The sequence below is a fragment of the Globicephala melas genome, chromosome 3, assembly GCF_963455315.2.
Source record: "Globicephala melas chromosome 3, mGloMel1.2, whole genome shotgun sequence".
NCBI lineage: Eukaryota > Metazoa > Chordata > Mammalia > Artiodactyla > Delphinidae > Globicephala > Globicephala melas.
Window position 1 is genome coordinate 97,821,838 of NC_083316.1, and position 16,141 is coordinate 97,837,978.

A 16,141-nucleotide genomic window follows, 5' to 3' on the forward strand; every position below is an offset into this window, starting at 1 on the left:
GTTTCCCTCAGCTCCGTGGCTTCCAGGGTTGTTAAAAACAGAACTAAAAGCAGTATGTGGGATTCTGCTGGCAAATCATTTCCAATCTGTGCTCTTTGAGTGGCCGTTAAGTGCTGAGCTTAGGAGGCTGCCAAACAGGACATGGGAACCAAACCGCATTTGTGAGCCAGTGGCCAGCAGGGAGGCACACTGGCTGAATGGGCCTCTGCGGCGAATGTTTTCAACTTGGGCCTGCGTAAGCCAGCATCAGAATACCTGAGACTTGTTGTGACTTGTTTGAATAGTTTATTACATTTTCAAACCTGTTTGGGAAGAAGGCTTATGCACAACAGATTGTTTGGGGCTTGCAAAGTAAATCTTATTTAAAAGAAATAGACAAAAATGTAATCATGTTTAACCTGTAATAATATAAGTGAGACTGTTGATCTCAGTTGTAATGAATCTAAAGAAGAATGGTAAAAGGCTTTTTCCTTAAAAGATCCAGTTTGGCATTTCAGACTTCAGCCCCAGGGCTGGGAGCTCCTGGGTGAGGTTTCCAAGTCTTCATCCTCTTCTATCTTCTAACTTCTTTAAAACGAGGATCCGAGGGGCCTAACAGTCAGTGCTGAGTCAGAGGGATCAGCGAGCAGCAAGAAAGGAATGACACACTTCCTGCCTCAAGTTCTAGGGAGGTTTTTTTTTGTTTGTTTTTCTGTTTTGCTCTGAAGATTCCCTAAAAAGACAGAAGATTGCCCTGGCCATCTCTTGATCAGCAGCCTTTATTATTTGGAGGAAATCTACCCTGCTATACCTTCTTGTTACTAACAGGTTTTTGAAAACCTTTTTCCCTTATTGCAAAAGCATCACATGGTAGTGTAGTGTATTTTATCTACTATAATTTGACAAAAAAGTGAAAAATGAAAAAAAATGTTACTCCTTAATTTCAGCACTGGGAAACAAACATTTTGTGAATATTACTCCAGGCTGTTTTGTGTATGCCTGTGGTTTTTCTCTACAAAGATTGTATAGTACTTAATATGATTTCTTTTATATATTGCTTTGTAGCCTTTGTGAAGAGTTCTCATGTTATTAATTACTCTACAAAATCATTTTTCAATGCTGTATTACATGCCATTGTATAGATATGCCATAATTCACTTAACCAGTCCCCTATTTGGACAGGTGAGCTGTTTTTAACCTTCACCATTGTCATAACACCACGCAACACCCTTGCTCTGAGCGGCTGTCCGTACCTGTCTCTGTTTCATTGGATGTGTTCTTGGAAGTAGTTCAAAGGACACGCGGAGTTTGAAGGTTTTTTTTGTGGTAGGTGGGCCTCTCACTGTTGCGGCCTCTCCCGTTGCGGAGCACAGGCTCCAGACACGCAGGCTCAGCGGCCATGGCTCACCGGCCCAGCCGCTCCGCGGCACGTGGGATCCTCCCAGACCGGGGCACGAACCCGTGTCCCCTGCATCGGCAGGTGGACCCTCAACCACTGCGCCACCAGGGAAGCCCCTGAAGGTTTTGATCTTTATTGCCACTTTTCCTTCCAGACATTTGTCCTGTTTTACATTCCCACCATATAATATAAACTTCTTACCATGCCCTGGGTGGCCCTACCTATTCTAGCCTTTGCCCGACTCCCAGCTGCTTCTTCCCTGTGCTTTTCCAACACTACAGCCACACTGGCCCCCTTTCCACTCCTCTCCCTGGAGTGGGCCAAGCTTGTCTTGTCTCAGGCTGGAGCACCTGTTCCTCTTGCTGCTTTTCCTGCTCTTCTTCTAGCTCTTGACATATACCTCCGGTGCCACCTCTGCCAGAGTGGTCTCCATTGGAACCCCCTGTTCATGTCCATCCTCGCCCCTCTTGAAATCTGTCCTTTAGTTATTTATGTGTTTACTTGGCTGCCAGATCTCGCTCCCACTGAATGTCAGTTCATGTGTTTTATTTCCCACCATGTGCCCAGCACCTAAGTCAGTGCCTGGCATGCAGGAAGTACCAGGTAGATGCAGGTTAATTTTGTTGAATAAATGAAGAAATCTCCCTGTTGCCTAGGGAAGTACAGTGTAACGGGATGATGAGATGTATATAGCAATGGCTCTCCCTTGGGGCAAAATGGGCTAAATGTGGTAAAGGAGCTTTGAAGTTGCCTAGGAGACAGAGGAGTAGGAGGTAGCTGAAGGCATCATGACAGGCCTGCTGTGAGCTGAACCTTGGGAGGCTGGCAGTGTTTTGTAGCTCATGATGGTGGGAAGGACCCCAGAGGCCAAGGAAAGCGGGTGAGCAGGGGCCCGGAAGTAGAACAGTGCTAAGCCTGGTGGGGGCAGGACTGGGGACCGCGTTAAATCCTGTGCTGCCAGAGTGGACTCTGGTCCATGAGCAGCTGGGAAGCACTGCACATTCCTCATCGGAGAGTGATGTCATAAAGTGAGGATGGGGGAACCCTTTTTCAACTCAGTTCTAGGCACAGACAGTGACGTCTTGGTGCTAGAGCTGTGCTTTGAGAAGATGTGCCATGAGGGCAAGTGAGTGAAAGGAAGCAGGAAGTTGAGGCCAACGGATGAGGCCTGAGGTAGGGCACTGGGGCTGGAGCAAGGGGGAGGCAGAGGGGCACTGCAAGGGTGGGGAAATGTGAGAACCTGGTGGCTGGCAGGGGGAGAGTGAGGTCCACGATGACACTGAGGTTTCAAGTCTGAGCGGCTGATGGGAAGATGGGTTACGGAGCCCAGAAGAGAAGCTCTTTTGGGGTAAGGAGGCATATGAATTGAGTTTCAGCCCATCCTTTTGCTGTATTTTTTCTTACATATAAATTTATTTATTTATTTATTGGCTGCGTTGGGTCTTCGTTGATGCGTGCGGGCTTTCTCTAGTTGCGGTGAGCGGGGGCTACTCTTGGTTGTGGTACACGGGCTTCTCGTTGTGGTGGCTTCTCTTGTTGTGGAACACGGGCTCTAGGCATGCGGGCTTCAGTAGTTGTGGCATACGGGCTCAGTAGTTGTGGCTCGCGAGCTCTAGAGCTCAGGCTCAGCAGTTGTGGCGCACGGGCTTAGTTGCTCCACGGCATGTGGGATCTCCCCGGACCAGGGCTCGAACCCGTGTCCCCTGCATTGGCAGGCGGATTCTTAACCCCTGCGCCATCAGGGAAGCCCTCCCTTTGCTGTATTAGTGAGCATTTTCCAGATTAAACTAGCCCATGTGCTCTCCATTGTCCTGAAGGACTTTGGGTGACGAGAGGATAGAGGAGGGGAGACAGAAATGTATGACAGGATAGGAAACTCTGGGCTCCAGGGGCCCCTCCTCATCTGTAAGAGAGGACTGCTTAGTGGGGCTTTGAAGTTGCCTAGGAGACAGAGGAGTAGGAGGTAGCTGGGGCTCCGACATCTCTCCAGGAGGTGAGAGGTGGTTTGCTGGCAGTGTCTGCTCCTCAGTCACCACATGGAAGAAGCTTGTTTGATGTCAGCTAGTCGTTGGGTAAATTTGTTCAGCTGTAAATGGAGGAGGATGGGGTGGAAGACAAGTGCAGATGGTGGGTGCCTGAGCAGGGCGGCTCTGAATACAAATGGGATGAGGCCCAGAACTGGGTGACACAATCATCCTTCCCCTGCAAATGGTCAAAACTGGTGTGTGTGGGCTTCCCTGGTGGTGCAGTGGTTGAGAATCCACCTGCTGATGCAGGGGACACGGGTTCGTGCCCAGGTCCGGGAAAATCCCACATGCCGCGGAGCTGCTGGGCCCGTGAGCCATGGCCGCTGAGCCTGCGCGTCCGGAGCCTGTGCTCCGCAACGGGAGAGGCCACGGCAATGAGAGGCCCGCGTACTGCAAAACAAACAAACAAACAAACAAAACTGGTGTGTGGGGGGCAAAAATCAAGGAGAAACTTTACTCAAGACATGATATAATTTCTAATGGCTCTCTAAACTGAAACATTTCTGAAAGTTGTTGTTGTTGTTTTTTAAATTTAGCTTTCCATATAGCCACATGGGTAAAACTACAACATGAAAAAGCTCTCTGTCCTCTAAAGGAGAATGGAGAGTAGAACTGCTTTGATGGCCTTCTCTGGAAAGTTGTCTTTTCAAGAAAGTAACCTTCTGCCACCTTGAAAGCAAAGGGTTTAACAGAATGCAAATGAGAACGGTGGAAGCACAGATGGAAAGACAGCAGAACTTGGTGAATGAGAGACCATCCAAACCAAGAGAGGAATCAGTGATGACTGGCTGACAGGGTGATGATGGGATCCACAGAGGTTAAAAGAGGGAGGGAAATGATCAGGTTTGGCCATGCAAGGAGGATGAGGAGTTCAGCTTGGGAAGTATACGTTGTGTATTAACTAGAAATTCTAGAAATTTATAGAGAAATTAACTCTACCATTGGAGAGTTTTTCTTGGTAAATTTAGAGTTTAATTAGTTTAGTATTTTATTACAAGGGATCGTGTTCAGTTTCACATGAAGGTTTGCAATGGAAGAATGCTATAAAATGTCAGGACTCTGTTTATATTCAGCTCAGCAGAAAATAAACCACATTCAAGTGCAACAGGCGCTCGGTGTTTCTGTGCTCTGTAAAGGCTGATTTAGTGTCTTCATTGGTGGTGCGAGCGTGAAGAGAGATTGGAGCCCACATCATAGGAAGACAGACATAAATGCTCCTTCTAGAGTCCTAAGGTCTGGCTCTGGCCACCACTGCACTGCTAACCAGCCAGGCGGTTATTTATTTATTTATTTACTCATTTGTCTGTTTGCTTGCTTCTAAGTAACATTTTATAAAATTTATCCTTAAAACCTACAAACACGTGATAGAAAAGTCTGCCATCCCACACTTACATTTTATGCAGCCCATCTAGGAGGAGGCTGCAAATTGCAGTCAATGTGAGGATGGACTTGAGAAATCTCCACCCCCGCCCTGTCTCTGAAGCCAGGGCTGGTCCCCAGCAGCTCCCGTTCCCACTGTTGAGCTCACTGCTCTGCCCAACCTTGAAAGGTGGGTGGCCAGCTGTTCTCTTTATTTTCCAGACAGTCCCCTATTTGTGTTTTCTGTCTGGTGAACCAAGGACAATTTCGTGATATGATATGAAGAGAAAAAAGCCAACAGATTTGGAATGAGATCCTTATGTCCCTATCTTGGCATTGCACTGAGCGGGTATGTTAAATTTATGGAGCTTAGTTTCCTCGCCTGTAACCCGGGGATCATGGTGCCCACCTCCCAGGGTTTCGGTGAGGGCTGAGCGAACGTAGGGAAATCATGCACGCTGCTTGGCATCTAGCGGGATTTCCCGACCCTGGTCCAGGCAGGAACTGTGTGCTTCTATGCTGGGTGAGAGAGGGTGAGTCTGACCATCCGCTGCCTCTGTGATAACATCCAGAAAACGCTTCTGGAGCACCTTACCAGTCTCAGGCACTGAGTCCCCTGGAGTAATTCCCCTTTAGAGTGCCTTCCTCCCTTGCCAATGACTCCTTCCTCCTTGAAGAAGAGCAGATGGGCAAAGGAGCAAGTTGAATCAAGGAGGAGACCCTGCTCAGTTCTCTGGTTTTAGGGAGGCCATTGAGAGGGTTGAAGTGGCTGGGAGAAGGCCAGAAAGGAGGGTCCAGATAGGACTGATGGGGAAAGGGGAGAGTCGAAAGGAAAGAAAACAGCACTGCTCTTGGCAGTCACTAGATCATGCACTAGGGGCTGGAGAGCACATGGGAATGCCAAAGCATAAAGATCAAGGTGTTTTGCAGACATTTCCAGTTCTGACCCAGAGACTATAGAATCTGTTGAAATAAGTGAAATGCAAATGTTCATGCAGCCATGAGGATGTGGGTGGCCATAGAGGAAATGTTTTTCCTGGGGTGTGTAATAAGCAGTCAGTGAAACTAGGCCAGAGAGAGAGCATGTGTTCTGGAGGTCACCCTGGGTCTCATGGCTCAGATCTCATGGCTTCTCTTCTCAGCCCTGCCCCAACTTGCAGGGCCCTGTTGAATATGCTGCTTCACCTCTTTGAAATTGCGCTTGCCACCGGGGTGTGGAGACAGTGGATTGAAGTGATAGTGCCTTGCTCTGAGATGCCTAGATAATGTGGAGGGCATGCACGCTCAGAAGCAGAATCTGGTTTTCTAAAAGCCACCGTCACGTGCTTGCTTGCAGATAGCTGGAGAAGAAATACCACGGAAGACGCACTCAGACTTCCCTAACGACGGCTTATTTAGTGTCGCTGCCAAGCTCTGGAGTGCCTCTATCACCAGCAATGCCAGTTGCACTCCCGGGGGTGTTGGGGTGCTGAGCGGTACCTTGCTTCAGCTGCAGAGCTGAGCTCACCAGAAAGAGAGCGAGCCCTGCGTTCTCCTGAGCACCGATCACCTTTGTGAGGCTGGATCCAGACAGAGACCTCGGCCACTAGGCCATCACGTAGGGTTTCTAGGGATGGAAGTTCCAGTTGCCTCCCGTCTCCCTGTCTCAGGGCACAGATGATGCTTCTGCACTGGGCAACTGTCACAACTGTTGATCCTTAGATCTGTCAGGAACGTCCTACTTGCAAGTCCTAGGGAAGCATAGGAGAGCTGTGTTTGTATCTCCAAAGGCAACTGAAGCGCGTTAGATACCTTGTTAGATTCTGTGAGTTTTGGGTGCTCCACAATCTCCCTGATCTTTAGCCTCTGTCTATGATTCTTCTTTCTTTCCAAATGGAGGATGAGCAGAATTTAAAATTACAACTGCTGGGACCGCTTTAAACGGCAAACTTTGAATAGCTCTGAATACGTAAGATCTCGGCATTCTGGTCTCAAGTAAGAGAGGAAGGAGGGATGTCTTAAGGACATGACCTCCTGCCTGATCTGTAGCCCAACCAGATGTGTTGCTTTTCTTTGGCTGCACCGCGTGGCTTGCAGAATCTTAGTTCCCCGGCCAGGGATCGAACCCGGGCCCCAGCAGTGAAAGTGCCAAGTCCTAACCACTGAACTGCCAGGGGATTCCCTAGATTTGTTGCTTTTTATTCTCCCGTTGTTGGAGTGCTCTCTCCAAAATCAAGAATTGGTTTTCCTGGGTACAGAGGTGCCCAACTGATACATGAGACTCTAATGCTTGCAGCCTTCTCTGCCCTTGCCTCTCCCAGGCAGGACTTCCATGACTGTGTCTGGAGCATGTGTGAGGGCTGTGCTGCCATGTTGGCAGTTGTTTTCTGTGATGCTGTGCACCTCTCCCTCCTGCCTTCCCTTCCTGCAGCTTCACTGTGCTGCTCTATTCACAGCAGTGGACAGAGTGGCTCCTGGTAGCCACCTAGCCATGCAGCTACCCCCGAGACCACATTTTAAGGAAATGTGAAACCCTGCTTCCTCTGTTTAGAGGAAGCATTTCTGCTCTTTACATTTTGTAACTTACCCTTGGAATTGCCAGTGTACCGGGGTTTGAGAGGCCTTTCTGATTTGGAGTCCTTCGCTTCCAGGTGGAGTTTTCTCTTGGAGTCTTCTTTGACCCTTAGTCCCTGATGAAGTTGTCATAGCATCAAGGGGCCAGTCAGAATTTGGGGAGGTAACACAAAGGAACACAAAAGGGAGGTTTCTAAGGTATAAACTTCAAACCTCTGTGAGTTAGTCACATGATAATGCTGGCTGAAGGAAATGAGAAAAGCGTAATACGTTTGTCAGTTGGTGTTGATTTGGTATTTCTTTCAGCCTCCTCCCTGATTTAGTGGTAGGCATTTGATTTTTATTTATTTGTTTATTTTTTTGCTGGGCAGCTTGCGGGATCTTAGTTCCCTGACCAGGGGCCACGACAGTGAAAGTGCTCAGTCCTAACCACTAGACCGCCAGGGAATTCCCTATAGGCATTTCATTTTATTTCAGGTCAACAATAATGCTTATTGCTATTTGAGCATTTGCTGTGAATCGGGCAATATGTTATTTGCTTCACATGGTTCTCTTTACATCTTGATAGCAATTCTACGAGGTAGATGATGTTATTCTCATTTGACAGAGAACAAAATTGTTCAGAGAAGTGAAGTAACTTGCAAGTCTACAAAACCAGGAAGTGGCGCGGCAGGTATTTGAACCTGACCTAGCAGACTCCAGAGCATTTGTCCATTGCATTCCACTTGGGATCTTTTTTGCTGAGTACCTAGTAGGCTCAAGGCAGAGTGTTACTGCTGCAGAAGATAAAAGTAAAATCAACAAACTTGGGCTTCCCTGGTGGCACAGTGGTTAAGAATCCGCCTGCCAATGCAGGGGACACAGGTTCAAGCCCTGGTCTGGGAAGATCTCACATGTCGCGGAGCAACTAAGCCCGTGCACCACAACTACTGAGCCTGCGCTCTAGAGCCCACAAGCCACAACTACTTAAGCCCACACACCTAGAGCCCGTAGCAATGTTGTCCAAACTCTATTCTCTAGTTTTCCTGAGAACCAGAACACCTTTAAGCAATACTTACTATTAATAGACATTCATGTTTATACTGGCCAGGTAGGAATGAGGTTTTTTTTTAATTTTCTTTTTTCTAGGCGTCTATGACTAGGGCTACTTCCTTTTTTTTTTTTTAAAGTATCTGCTCCTCTTTCCTAACATGTTGAAACGTTAGACTTCCTGTTTCTGCTTGATTTTGAAACTATCCCCCGTTCACCTATCACAGGTAATCCCTGTGTCTCTGTGTAGTCGTAGTTTACGGGTAGCAAGTACAGGCAGCAACCAGTCCGTCCCACTGTGGATGCGGAGACCTCTCTGGAGTCACAACTAAAGGCTGCATAATGTATTCCACTACAGGTGACGAAACCCACGTCCCAGAATAACAAGCAAAACAACTTTTGAAGTGACTGTTGTTGACCACTGTCTTCTGTGCATTGGTTTGATAAACTTATGGTTGATTTTTCAAAAGGACGGTATAAATTCTGTTGAATTATCCTCAGGGAGGACTGACTTTCCCTGAAGGCGATACGGATGCCAGAGAATACACATCAACAGTGTGGCTGTGTATGTTCCTCTGGTCTGTGTGACTCTACCAAGACTCCGCGAACCTCTCCTTCTGATTGATACGGGGGGAATATGCTGAAACTACGTGAGTTAACCGTACCCTCAGACTAACTTCGATGTAACATCTTTGTCAGAATCTGGCAGAATGTTCAGATGACTAAATACCGTGGTGTTGCTGTCTACAGGGAAATAATCTTTGGTCACGGCTTTAAAGTGGTTGTGTTCACTGTTTTGTTTTGTTTTTTTTTGCTATGACTCTGGGTGTGGAGAACCGGTATTAAGCTGAGGGACGTTTGAGTACTGTGGGTGGAAAAAATGGCATCTGAAGTTTGCATGTAGACAGTTTCATTTGTACACAAATGAAGGATTGAAATGTTTCAGAAATGGGGCTCTGAACCCATCGAGAACTTTTTCACATAAAGTTTCTCCTTTTGACAATTTATATGTGTTTACTAACTCTCAGACATCTCTGGATCCCAGCGGTCTGGTAGTGGCGGTAACACCTTGAGAACTGCAAACACAAGGGTGTTTATTTCTGTTCTCGCATTATGTAGGGGTTTGTCAGAATATCGCTGCTACCATTTCCTCTAACAGCCAATAAGGGATTTAACCCCACACATGAGGCCTTTCGTACTTTAAAAATAGACCTTAGGCTTGTTTTCAGCCTTACTTAATGCTTCTGTAAGTAAACTTAATTTTAAGATAAATTGGAAACGTTTTCAAGGATTGAAATAAAGAGAGCCTTTTAAAATAGCCCTTAAGTTATATTGGTATTTACACACTCTTGTTCAAGTCTATACATAATATTTGTTGAGGTTTATCTAAAATTTTTCTGCTCAAAAGACTTTCTGGACCTTAAATTGAATACTAGGAAGGAACTAGAAATTGGAAGACATAGATGAGTGTTAATATATCTAGTTTCTTGGCCCATGATTTTTTTTTTTACATCTTTATTGGAGTATAATTGCTTTACAATGGTGTGTAGTTTCTGCTTTACAACAAAGAGAATCAGTCATACATACACATATGTTCCCATATCTCTTCCCTCTTGCGTCTGCCTCCCTCCCACCCTCCCTATCCCACCCCTCTAGGTGGTCACAAAGCACGGAGCTGATCTCCCCATGCCATGTGGCTGCTTCCCACTAGCTATCGATTTTGCTTTTGGTAGTGTATATATGTCCATGCCAATTGAACCTCTCGCAGCCAATGCTATTTCGTAGAGCCGTGACTACTTCTGTTATGTGGAATGTGGTCACCTGCACATCATTTATATGAAATGTACATTTGCCTACCAGATGCCCAGAGCTGTGTGTGTGATTGTCTGTCAGCTTTCTTTATGTATGTATATAGGCACATTCTATCCAATATATAAAACTGGTTATGTGTCTGTGACTGTATATCATGGCATATATACAGTTGGAATCAGAGCCAGGTTTGCTTGGGCAGGTTTTGTGGGAGAAGTGAATTTTGGGTAGAGTTCTACAGCAGGGGTTAGGGTAAGTAATGTACTTTGGCAGAAAGAAGCGGACATAAAACTTCCAAGGCTGGAGTGATTATATTAAATGCATTCATGAGTAAGCACGAACCATTTAGGAGCAAACGTAAATTATTGGTTGAAAATAGCCAGGCTAAAAGTGAAGAGGAGGCAAGGAGATAAGTGTATCAGAGAACAGGAGGGGTGTGTGGGAGCTCCTCTCTTCTGTGTGGCTGGTAAATGTCAGCGGTGGATACCAGCACACCCAGACCATGTTGCCATCTAGTGGAACTGGCTGAACTGCACGGGGAGCATCACCACCTCTTCTCATTGCAGGTTAAATTAATAGCGTGGTCATCTTGGCAATAGAGAAGCTTACTTCTCTTTCCCCTGGGGATTTTAGATGCAGAGTTTGAGAAAGGAGTTGGATGTAACTGTGCTCCCCCCAAAAGTATTAATTTTGACTCTAGAAAATGGAGCTGAGCACCAGTATAAAGAATCTCCTGTAGACAACGTTTGGAGGCCGTGGTCTTGCTGAGACTGTAGGGTGTATGTGGCCCTTCAGCAGCTCAGAGCATGGAACGTGCCGGAAGCAGCACTTGAGAGGGTCTGCAGCAGAGTGAAAGCCCACCACGTACGTCTCTGTGTTGGCTTGTTGTTTCATGTGGTTATGGAGTCCAACCTGTACAGTGGTGGCAGAGGACAGCCCTTCCTTCGGCCATGGACACCGCAGCCCACAGACCTCAGAGCTGGAAGTCACGGTAGAGAGCTGTACTCTTCCTGCCCTCCCTTCCACCCACCCGTGCATGCATCCATTCAGCAAAACTTAATGAGTTCCTTTTCTGTATCAGGGACTCTTCCAGGTACCAGGGATACACCAGTGAACAAAACAGAGAGAAATCCCTGCCCTTGGAGAGTAGACATTCTACTAGGGGATATAGACAATAAAATAAATAAGTAAAATATATAGTAGGTGGGATACTATTAAGTGCTAAGGAGGAAAAAAAATTTTTCTAAGCTGAATAGGAGGATAAAGATGGGTGTGTGTGTGTGTGTGTGTGTGTGTGTGTGTGTAGGATTTGTAATTGTGTGTCCTCACAGAGAATGTGATATTAGACTCACCTGAAATATGTGAGGAAGCCACATCTGTGAATAGTGTGGGGAAGAACATTACAGGCAGAAGGAAAGCAGATGCAAAGGTCCTGAGGTGGGAGTGGACACGGTATTCCAGAAACAGCCGTAGTACTGATAAGAAAGAGGACAGGGAATGAACCAGAGAAGTGGTGAGGGGCCCGATAAGGTGGCACGTTGTGGACAACTATGATGAATTTGACTTTCACTAGGCATGAGATGAGAAGCTGTTTGATTTAGTCTAATATTCTCATTTTACAGATGAAATTTAGGACAGAGAAATCAAATCAGGCATCCATGGTTATTCAGCATGATAGTGCCAGAGCCGGGATGGGAACCTGCCTCCTAACGGCCCACTGCCTGCCCGGGTGCGGTGCACAACCACACACAGGCCCAGACTTCCACGTGCAGTGGTTTAAGAGGAAGCCAAGTGCTGGGGGCTCCTCCAGCAGCTGTTTGGTTGTTCCCCCAGCGTGAACTACCTACCTCTAGAGGCCCCACAGCAAACACAAGAAAGGATCAGACCTCTGAACTCAGAGGAGTCCTCTGCCCAAAATGCCTTCCTTTGTTTGAGTATAGAGATAAATCCTTGGATTTCCCCAGTGGTTACACGCAAGAATCTACAATCTGGTAAAGCCTCCCTACGTTCATTTCTAAGTTAATTGGGTATAGTTAACATTGGGTATAGTTAACATCCAATTCCTATAGTCCTATCCAATTCCTATAGTCCCAAATGTTTTCAGTATCACACATCTCCATAAAATTTAATAAGATGACGTATTACATGTTACTTAAAATGAACTTGAAACAGAATTACCAGCTGAGGAGAGAGCAAATGGTTACCATAAAATACAGTTTGACTTGGACAAATTTTGCCCAACATTCTTGCTTTACTGTGAGCCAATTCAAGCTTTTTTTTTTTTTTTTTTCTGTCTATCTCCTTTAGATCTCATGACAGATGTCCTCTGGACACAGGCCGAACCCTCTAATCTCACTTTCTGATGAAGGTCAGACTAGTGCTAAGTCTAGAGGAGAATGGCTTTGTGCTGTGGTCCGCATCACCTCATGTCCTTTAATCACCTCACGGTGGCCTGTATCTTGTGCACAAAGCAACATGAGGTCTTTGCATAAGGTTGTCCCATCTTGTGGAGAGAACTAATTCATCCCTATCTCTTGCCCTTTCTTTTCTTTCCTTTCCCCCTGAAGCAAAGCTCCCACTATAGGTAATGTGAGATTTATATCATCATCTTATTTTGCATTTATATTTGTTTGCATAGTACTTTCTCTCTCACTTTCTCTCCCTCTCTCTCTGGGTTTTTTTGTTTGTTTGTGTGTTTTTTGCCAAACAAGGTAATTTCATGTGTTCATTTGTGTACATTGTCTTTAAATGAGCTCTGAAACCCCACTGCCATTAGCGTTGCATTCTTTGGAATCCTTTCGGTGGTTAAAGTCTTTGTCTCCCCCTGGAGCCAGAGGGCACGGACCCCTGTGGTCCTTTGATTCCTGGTCTTGAGGAGAATAATGCTCCTGGTGGAGCTGGCTTTGGTGAGAACCTGAGAAGGAGTGCTTGCTGGAGGAGATTCCATTATCAAAACTCAGGACAACAAAGCAAATGCAGAAATGCAGGTGTTTTTGTGGAGGTTGCTAGGAGCAGTAAGTGGGCCTTAAGAAAACTTGACAAGAACCATTTCTACATTTCTGGCTTATGAACAAGTATTTGCTGCACGTGGGTGACAGACAATGAGAGCGCTGCGTCAAAGGTGCCTCGAAAGACAACCTAATTAAAAACTTAGCTGATTTCTCCAGTTTCCAGAAAGTCCTTCTGTTGGAATTTAGTGTTTCAGCTGTAAGACTGCAGTGGAAAGCTAAGCGTTTTAGCTGTGTGCTGTGTGTGTTTGTAACAAGCAGCCCCAAATGGACTTTGAGCACATCCGAAGGCAAAAATCTGGCCTGACCTTATTAGGCCAGTGTTTTCCATTGTTGATCTGCCCCTTCTCTGCTATTTAACGACTTCTTAGCCTTCAAGGAATGTGTCCCTGAGCTTCTCACCATACCCTTAGCTCCTGGGAGAAATTCCAAAGTAGGCCTGACCTGACTCTAGATTGGGATCTGGAGGTTTTATACACACACCTTCCCAGTTCCTTGTCCTGCCTGCCTTCCAAGTCTCGCTCTTTCAGCCCCTGTGAGGAAGGCAGCCACCCCACCGGGGCAGGGATGTCCTCACACAAGGCCCATCAAGATGTCCCATCAGGGATGGCGGGGCAGGGCCATGCTGGGAGTGGAGGAGGATGCCCAGGGACCCAGGTCCTACCTCTCATGCTCCCCTCCCTCTGTGTGCCACTAAGGTATCTCAGCATCTCCTCCCCGCCGCCCCCCACCCCCCAGGTTTCTGCTCTCAGCTACCACTGCCATCAGGTAGACAGGACTTAGCCCTGCAGGAGGCGGGGCATCCAGGCTGCACTCTGGCCTTTGTTAGGCAGCAAGCTTGAGGAAAGGGGAGAGAACGGTTTGGTCAGCTGTGCATCCTCAGCCTCCATTACCCACTGTCCTTTAGGGACCGGGCACACGGTAAGGCTGGCAGCAAGGTTAGAAGTCCTCAAGCACGCTCCTCATCTGCGGCCCACGATGTGGTATCAGTTATGGCTCTTCTTGTGCAAGAAAGGAACCCTAGTTTAGACTGGCTTATACAAAAGTGGATTTTTCATTAGTTGCATAAGTAGAATGAGATTTGATTTAGCGGTGCAGTGATGTCAAGGACCCACTTTTTTTCCAGTCTGCCTTCTGTGGTTAACTTTCTTCCTCAGCTGGCTTCTTTCATGCTGGTTAAATGTCTGCAGCAATTCTAACTTCACACCCACAATACAGTGTCCAGAGGAGAGAGAACTGGCTTTTGGTAATTCTATCAGAGGAGTGAGTGACCTTTTCCAGAAGCCCCCAGCACATTTCTGATGTCTCACTGACCCAGATTGGGCCACGTGCCCAATCTTAAGCCAGTTTGTTGAGTAAAGAATGTGCTGTGTTGATTGGCTTAGGCTTGGGTTGCCTAAACCAGTCACTCTAGGGCGAGGGGGACGGGATTACTATGACTGTGCGGAAATGCTCAGGGCTGAACCTGAGAGCTGGAGGCTGGGGTCAGTTTCTCCCTCAAACAACATGCTGCTCCACAAGGAGCAGGCAGGCGGGTGGAAGGAAGCGATGGGAAGTCGGCCACGGTGTCTCCTACACAGGCTTCCTTTCACCGTGTTTTTTTTCTTTCCCTGTTGCTTCTTATTTGGTGTCTGGCTATGGTCTAATACAGCAAATGGAGCCCGGCGTATTGGATTACCAATCCCTCTCCCCGCCCAGTGACAAATGACACAGATGCTATCAGGGAGAACAAGGATACAGAGTCCATGAACCACAACAGTACTGCAGATCAGAGAGGGAAATTCTCAAACACAGACCTGGTCTGGTAAGCATTGAGCGATGAGAATAAGAACTAGAGAAGATTAATTACAGGCAGGCTCTTCAACCTATGGTAATTATACACCCCATAGAACACTGGAGTCCAATATAAAATTTTTTTAAAAATCTGTGTAAGAAGTCCATACGTCCCTGTAAAGAATACCCTTACACTTTCTATATATGTGCTTAATTGCCATATTTGATTATTTTATCTATTTTAATGGATATTACTGAACTCTGGATAATGTAAAGACCTTGAAGCTGCACACAAATAAACAAAACAGGGCAATTAGTCATAAGGAGTTTCAGGTAGTTGATGCTAGATGAGACCTCCAGGAGGATGGCTGTCTAGGACAGGGGATGGGGCTGGAGCAACATTCAGAGAGCTCTTGAGGGAGTGAAAGGCACGGTGATATAAAGAAAACACTGCTTTTGTGATGAGTAAATTGGGATAGAAGAGGTGCCCGTTTATCTTTGTAGATGAAATCCATGGCTAGGGTATAGGATTCCAAACTCCCAAACCTTGTCCCCAGCCAGCCGGTATTCCCTGCCACATCCCCAAGGGAATACATGCACAGAAGGCCAACCAAAGCAGAGGAACCCCTTTATTATCAGTGGGCTTTGACCCAAACCCCAGTGACGACCTCGAACCTGGATGCCCATGTGGGTCACAGAAATCAAGTCCAGGAACACTGGGCCAGGCTGCAGAAGGACACGGAGGCTGCCCTGAGGGGCTGGTCACAGAGAGGACAACCTCCACTGTGGAGGTCTCAGAGATCTATGTTCTAGTCCCCCTTAAGACGCTTGTGTGATGAGCCTTTGGACTGGTCATATCAGCTCACTGGATCTAATTTCTCAACTGTGAACAAGTCTGAGGAACGAGGAGATTGACAGGACCTCAAAGGCTTCTTTAAGCACTAGCTTTCTGATTCTTGGATTCTATGCATAGTGCGATAGGAAGTGTAATTTGGAACTGAGATGAGTTTCGGTGTGAGGACCTAAATCCTCTTTGCCAGCACTTAACGGACAGACAGGTGATGGCCCAGTTTCTGTATTACATGCCATAAATGTCTCAAATAGCCATCAAGTGGCTTGACTGTCTGAGCACCGGGTGTGAATTGCTCCAAATTGAGTGCTGTTAGTTGGATCCTACAGATGCTGTGGTATAGCCACAGCTCACT

The 16,141-nt window shown here is 46.7% G+C and overlaps 1 protein-coding gene across 5 annotated transcripts in view; it reads left to right on the forward strand.

Moving 5' to 3' along the window:
• The window catches only part of TNFAIP8 (TNF alpha induced protein 8), a 123,315-nt gene that overhangs the window by 52,120 nt on the left and 55,054 nt on the right, over positions 1-16,141 (forward strand). The window contains exon 1 of one of the 5 annotated variants that reach the window (XM_060295445.2): positions 2,161-2,258. The exons of 2 other annotated variants lie outside the window; for them this stretch is intronic. The gene's annotated coding sequence lies outside the window, so the exon portion shown is untranslated. Of the gene's footprint in view, positions 1-2,160; positions 2,259-2,468; positions 2,552-2,621; positions 2,727-16,141 lie in introns of those variants that run through there. 2 more of the 5 variants (XM_060295447.2, XM_060295446.2) reach the window with 2 other exon arrangements.